Consider the following 8,121-nt stretch of genomic DNA (forward strand, 5'->3'; position numbering starts at 1 on the left):
GTGGAGTCACTTATGGGATATACTGTATATATAATGTGAGGGGTGGACTCACTTATGGGATATACTGTATATATAATGTGAGGGGTGGACTCACTTATGGGATATACTGTATATAATGTGAGGGGTGGACTCACTTACGGGAGATACTGTATATATAATGTGAGGGGTGGACTCACTTATGGGATATACTGTATATAATGTGAGGGGTGGACACACTTATGGGAGATACTGTATATAATGTGAGGGGTGGAGACACTTATGGGAGATACTGTATATATAATGTGAGGGGTGGAGTCACTTATGGGATATACTGTATATAATGTGAGGGGTGGGCTCACTTATGGGAGATACTGTATATATAATGTGAGGGATGGACTCACTTATGGGATATATTGTATATATAATGTGAGGGGTGGAATCACTTATGGGTTATACTGTATATATAATGTGAGGGGTGGAGTCACTTATGGGTTATACTGTATATATAATGTGAGGGGTGGACTCACTTATGGGAGATACTGTATATATAATGTGAGGGGTGGACTCACTTATGGGAGATACTGTATATAATGTGAGGAGTGGACTCACTTATGGGATATACTGTATATAATGTGAGGGGTGGAGTCACTTATTGGATATACTGTATATAATGTGAGGGGTGGACTCACTTATGGGAGATACTTTATATAATGTGAGGGGTGGAGTCACTTATGGGTTATACTGTATATATAATGTGAGGGGTGGACTCACTTATGGGAGATACTGTATATAATGTGAGGAGTGGACTCACTTATGGGATATACTGTATATAATGTGAGGGGTGGAGTCACTTATTGGATATACTGTATATAATGTGAGGGGTGGACTCACTTATGGGAGATACTGTATATATAATGTGAGGGGTGGACTCACTTATGGGATATACTGTATATAATGTGAGGGGTGGAGTCACTTATTGGATATACTGTATATAATGTGAGGGGTGGACTCACTTATGGGATATACTGTGTATATAATGTGAGGGGTGGAGTCACTTATGGGATATACTGTATATGTAACGTGAGGGGTGGACTCACTTATGGGATATACTGTATATATAATGTGAGGGGTGGACTCACTTATGGGATATACTGTATATATAATGTGAGGGGTGGACTCACTTATGGGATATACTGTATATATAATGTGAGGGGTGGACTCACTTATGGGAGATACTGTATATATAATGTGAGGGGTGGACTCACTTATGGGATATACTGTATATAATGTGAGGGGTGGACTCACTTATGGGAGATACTATATATAATGTGAGGGGTGGACTCACTTATGGGATATACTGTATATATAATGTGAGGGGTGGACTCACTTATGGGATATACTGTATATATAATGTGAGGGGTTGACTCACTTATGGGATATACTGTATATATAATGTGAGGGGTGGACTCTCTTATGGGAGATATTGTATATATAATGTGAGGGGTGGAGTCACTTATGGGAGATACTGTATATATAATGTGAGGGGTGGACTCACTTACGGGAGATATTGTATATAATGTGAGGGGTGGACTCACTTATGGGATATACTGTATATATAATGTGAGGGGTGGACTCACTTATGGGATATACTGTATATATAACGTGAGGGGTGGACTCACTTATGGGATATACTGTTTATAATGTGAGGGGTGGACTCACTTATGGGAGATACTGTATATATAATGTGAGGGGTGGAATCACTTATGGGAGATACTGTATATAATGTGAGGGGTGGACTCACTTATGGGAGATACTGTATATAATGTGAGGGGTGGACTCACTTATGGGAGATACTGTATATATAATATAAGGGGTGGACTCACTTATGGGAGATACTGTATATATAATGTGAGGGGTTGAGTCACTTATGGTATATACTGTATATAATGTGAGGGGTGGACTCACTTATGGGATATACTGTATATATAATGTGAGGGGTGGTCTCACTTATGGGAGATACTGTATATATAATGTGAGGGGTGGACTCACTTATGGGATATACTGTATATATAATGTGAGGGGTGGACTCACTTATGGGATATACTGTATATATAATGTGAGGGGTGGACTCACTTATGGTATATACTGTATATATAATGTGAGGGGTGGTCTCACTTATGGGAGATACTGTATATATAATATGAGGGGTGGAGTCACTTATGGGATATACTGTATATATAATGTGAGGGGTGGACTCACTTATGGGATATACTGTATATATAATGTGAGGGGTGGAGTCACTTATGGGATATACTGTATATATAATGCGAGGGGTGGACTCACTTATGGTATATACTGTATATATAATGTGAGGGGTGGACTCACTTATGGGAGATACTGTATATAATGTGAGGGGTGGAGTCACTTATGGGATATACTGTATATAATGGGAGGGGTGGACTCACTTATGGGAGATACTGTATATATAATGTGAGGGGTGGAGTCACTTATGGGATATACTGTATATAATGTGAGGGGTGGACTCACTTATGGGAGATACTGTATATATAATGTGAGGGGTGGACTCACTTATGGGATATACTGTATATAATGTGAGGGGTGGAATCACTTATGGGAGATACTGTATATATAATGTGAGGGGTGGAGTCACTTATGGGATACTGTATATATAATGTGAGGGGTGGACTCACTTATGGGATATACTGTATATATAATGTGAGGGGTGGAGTCACTTATGGGATATACTGTATATAATGTGAGGGGTGGAGTCACTTATGGGATATACTGTATATAATGTGAGGGGTGGACTCACTTATGGGATATACTGTATATATAATGTGAGGGGTGGAGTCACTTATGGGATATACTGTATATATAATGTGAGGAGTGGAGTCACTTATGGGAGATACTATATATAATTTGAGGGGTGGACTCACTTATGGGAGATACTATATATAATTTGAGGGGTGGACTCACTTATGGGAGATACTATATAGATAATGTGAGGGGTGGACTCACTTATGGGAGATACTATATATAATTTGAGGGGTGGACTCACTTATGGGATATACTGTATATAATGTGAGGGGTGGAGTCACTTATGGGATATACTGTATATAATGTGAGGGGTGGACTCACTTATGGGAGATACTGTATATATAATGTGAGGGGTGGACTCACTTATGGGAATTACTATATAGATAATGTGAGGGGTGGACTCACTTATGGGAGATACTATATATAATTTGAGGGGTGGACTCACTTATGGGATATACTGTATATAATGTGAGGGGTGGAGTCACTTATGGGATATACTGTATATAATGTGAGGGGTGGACTCACTTATGGCATATACTGTATATATAATTTGAGGGGTGGACTCACTTATGGGAGATACTGTATATATAATGTGAGGGGTGGAGTCACTTATGGGAGATACTGTATATATAATGTGAGGGGTGGACTCACTTATGGGAGATACTGTATATAATGTGAGGGGTGGAATCACTTATGGGATATACTGTGTATATAATGTGAGGGGTGGACTGTCTTATGGGAGATACTGTATATAATGTGAGGGGTGGAGTCACATATGGGATATACTGTATATATAATGTGAGGGGTGGACTCACTTATGGGAGATACTGTATATAATGAGAGGGGTGGAGTCACTTATGGGATATACTGTATATAATGTGAGGGGTGGAGTCACTTATGGGAGATACTGTATATAATGTGAGGGGTGGAGTCACTTATGGGATATACTATATATATAATGTGAGGGGTGGAATCACTTATGGGAGATACTATATATAATTTGAGGGGTGGACTCACTTATGGGATATACTGTATATAATGTGAGGGGTGGAGTCACTTATGGGATATACTGTATATAATGTGAGGGGTGGACTCACTTATGGGAGATACTGTATATATAATGTGAGGGGTGGACTCACTTATGGGAGATACTATATAGATAATGTGAGGGGTGGACTCACTTATGGGAGATACTATATATAATTTGAGGGGTGGACTCACTTATGGGATATACTGTATATAATGTGAGGGGTGGAGTCACTTATGGGATATACTGTATATAATGTGAGGGGTGGACTCACTTATGGGAGATACTGTATACATAATGTGAGGGGTGGAATGATTACCCATGACCCCGGGCAGTGCGGTGAGAATTCCGGGGTCATGGGTAATCATCATGCCCCCTCGGCCGGATCTCGTGCCTCCTCGTCGGCTGACGAGGTTCCGGACACGCCGCCGGCGCGGGTATCGGCGGTCAGCCTGCCACATGGTGGTGGGCTGGCTGTGTCCCAACCCCTACCTGTAGACTTTGAGGAGGAGGACCCATTATTTGAGGATGCCCGAGATAGCATGGGCCCTGGGGATGATGCTGCTGGCCCCTCTTCTCTGACTGTCCCTCAGATAGCGCCCCCGCCTCCCCCTCCCCTCCCTGTCACCGGCCCTTCACTGTCTCTTGCTGGGGGTCAGGTGTTTGAGCAGCGGGTCAGCCAGCCTCCGCGTTACCGGGCTTCAAGGGGGTCTGTGAGGAGTGTACGCAGGCGTTTTTCCAGGTCATCCTCCCGGGGTTCTGGCCGCTCTCGGCGGTGCAGGGCTGCTGAGTCTCGTGCTCGGTCACACCGCAGTTGTCGCCGGGACCATAGATGCAGAGCGAGATCTGGGAGGTCCCGCTCGTCCCGCTGGCGTTCGCCATCTTCTTCAAGAGACAGCTCCTGGAGCTCGGCGATTCCGGACAGGAGGGCTCGCCGGCGTGGCAGTCGTCGGCGACGTTCCAGGTCCCCTAGGAGGTCTTCGCGTGGATGCGAGCGGCCCAGCGCGGCTCCAGCTCCGAATCCGGATCCTGCTCCTCCTCCTGCTCCGGTGTCAGATCCAGTGCCTGATGCTTCCTCCAGTGGTCCGTCGACTTCTTCTGGTGCTCCTGCGCGGACTGGTGAGTTCGACTTTGCGGGGGCTTGGGGTACTGGGGGTGGGTCTGCTGATGTTTTGTCTGTTTTGAAGGCCGTTTTTTCCAAGTTGGAAAAATTGGCTACCCCAGCCCGTCGTGTGTCCCCGGTTAGGGCGGGCGTACACAAGGAGGCTATTTTTTGTGGGCTTAGCCCTTTGGGGGTGCATGTGGACGAGGCGGTTAAGGAGAAGATTTGGGGTAATGCATATGTGGATTTGTGGTCCCTGGTTTCTGTGGACCAACATACCATAGATAAGGAGCGGAGACCTCAGTCTGAGAAGGCGGGTCCCTTTAGGCCTAAGGTTGCCAAGTCCATGGGTAACTGGTTACAGGCCTTTGCTGTCTTGGGGTGTGTTATGGGTGAAAAGCATCCCGAACGCTGTTCGGCACTTTTTATTTATATGGATTCTGTTTACAATGCCTACAAGGCTCATGGGGGTTCTGCCTGGTGGCGTTACGACGAAGAATTTCGTCGGCGGCTGGCGTTGCAGCCGGAGGTTGGTTGGGGTGTTAAGGCGACTGATATCTGGTTGCGCTTAATGATGTCCCAAAAAGGGCCGTCCTTTCAGTCAGGGGCCGCTGGTCAGCCCGGGGCTACGGGGTCAGTGGCCGTGCAAAGGCCCGGGGCTTGTTGGCTCTTCAATGAGGGCCACTGCCGATTTCTCAGCTTGTGCAAGTACAAGCATGAGTGTTCCTCCTGCGGCGGGGGACATGCAGCAGTGCGCTGTCCTAGGGCTGCAAAAACGCCCGCCCGGCGTCTGCTGCCGGAGGGAAGGACCCCAGTGAGGGTGGCCGAGATGCGCCCGTGGTTAGAGCGGTACCCCATTAGGGAGGCCGCTTTGGTTCTAACAGATGGTTTTGAATGTGGTTTCTTTATTCCGTTTGTTTTGAGTACGGTTGGTGGTGTTTTTCCAGATAACTTGAAATCGGCTTGTGAGCGTCCTGACGTGCTTCGGGACAAGATTGGCAAGGAGGTGGCTTTGGGTAGGTTTATGGGCCCCTTTTCCGTCCCGCCTTTTCACAACCTGCGGGTGTCCCCTTTGGGTGTGGTGCCCAAGAAGGAGGCAGGGAAGTTCCGGCTCATCCATCACCTATCGTACCCGAAGGGTTCTTTGGTGAATGACGGAATTCCCAAGGAGGATGCGTCTGTGTCCTATGTTTCTTTTGATAGGGCAGTTGCCCTGGTTAGAAGTGCGGGAGCAGGGGCCTTGATGGCCAAATCCGACATTGAATCAGCATTCAGGTTGTTGCCGATTCATCCGGAATGTCACCACCTGCTGGGGTGTCGGGTTGACGGGTTGTTTTATTTTGATGTTTGTTTACCTATGGGCTGTTCCATCTCGTGCCACTACTTTGAGTTGTTCAGTTCATTTTTGGAATGGGTGGTTCGTGTGGAAACAGGCAGTTCCTCTATTATTCATTACTTGGACGATTTTTTGTTTGTTGTCCCAGTCGGGTCTTCCAGGTGTCGTTTTCTTTTGGATTCTTTTTGTTTCTTTATGTGTAAATTTGGTGTTCCTTTGTTGGCGGATAAGACGGAGGGTCCTGCTACTGTGATGTCGTTCTTGGGCATTGAGATCGATTCGGTTGCAATGGTTTTTCGCCTGCCGAGTGAGAAGTTGGAATCTTTGTTGGATTTAGTGGAAGTTGGGTTTAGGTCACGTTGCGGCAAATGCAGGTGTTGTTGGGCCACCTTGTCTTTGCGTGTAGAGTTATGCCCATGGGGCGGGTTTTTTCACGGAGGCTGTCTTTGTCCACGAGAGGGGCGTGGCATCCGGACCACAGGATCCGTGTTTCCCGGCAGTTGCGGGCTGATGTTTTGGTTTGGAGGAAATTTTTGAGATGCTACAATGGTCGCACTTGTTGGCAGGCGGCTGAATTGCCCAATGGTGAACTTCAACTGTTCACGGACGCTGCGGGGTCTTTGGGTTTCGGGGCTTTCTTTGATGGTGCGTGGTGTGCCAAGGAGTGGCCTCGGGAGTGGCGTGAAGATGGGCGATGCCGGAACCTTACGTTGCTGGAACTCTTTCCCATTGTGGTTGCGGTGGAACTTTGGGGGAATCTTTTTAGTAACCGCGGGGTTGTTTTCTGGTCTGACAATGTGAGTGTGGTTCACTGTGTTAACGGTCTCACGTCCTCTTCGCTTCCTGTGTTGTCCCTGCTTCGTCATCTGGTGCTTCACTGTCTGGAGCTGAATATTTGGTTCCGGGCCCGCCACGTCCCTGGGGTTGACAATGTAATTGCTGATGCTTTGTCCCGTTTTCAGTTTCAGGCCTTTTGGAAGATGTGCCCGGACAAGGCCCAGGAGGGCACTCCTTGCCCCCGGTTGGTGTGGGACTTGGTGACGGTCGATTGATGCCCCTTATCCAATCATCGGTAGCGGCTGCTACTTGGACAGGACATGGTAAGGCGTGGGCTGCTTGGTGGGGCATGGTTGCTGGACGACCGGTGGAAGTCTGTGGGGAGTCCCGCTTATCGGTAACCATTGACTATTTGTTATCTTTGCGCGCAGCTGCTGTTTCCGCTGTGGTGGCCCGCCAGAGGCTGGCGGGTGTGAGTTTTTACTTTAAACTTTTGGGTTGGAAAGATGTGACGAAGCGTTTTTTAATTCAGCAGGCGCTGAAGGGTTGGCAGAAGACCCATGTCAGGCAGGCGCCCGGTCTCCTATGCTTTGTTGGTGGCTCTGCTGTCGGCTACGGAGGAGTGTTGTCCTTCTCAATTTGAGTCGTTGCTTTTTTCTGCTGCTTTTTGCGCTGCGTTTTTTGGCACTTTTCGGGTCGGTGAGATGGTTCCCGCGTCTAAGTCGGGCGTGGGTGGTTTGTTGTTTGAGGATGTAGTTTGCTCGAACGGCGTATTGCAGTTACATATCCGCAGGTCCAAGACGGATCAGATGGGCCAGGGGGCGTGGGTTAGTTTGCGGTCTGTGGTCGGGGAAGTGTGTCCTGTTCGGGCTTTTTTGGGTTATTTGGCGGTTCGCGCGGGTGGTGAGCATTTTTTCGCGCATGCTGACTGTTCCCCCCTGACGCGCTATCAGTTCCAGGCGGTTTTTAAGCGGTGCCTTGGGGCTGTTGGTGCCCTGGCGGCTGAATTTGGCACACATTCCTTTCGGATTGGTGCGGCGACGGAGGCGTCGCGTGCCGGGC

The sequence above is a fragment of the Hyla sarda genome, chromosome 9 (assembly GCF_029499605.1).
Source record: "Hyla sarda isolate aHylSar1 chromosome 9, aHylSar1.hap1, whole genome shotgun sequence".
In the NCBI taxonomy this organism is placed as follows: domain Eukaryota; kingdom Metazoa; phylum Chordata; class Amphibia; order Anura; family Hylidae; genus Hyla; species Hyla sarda.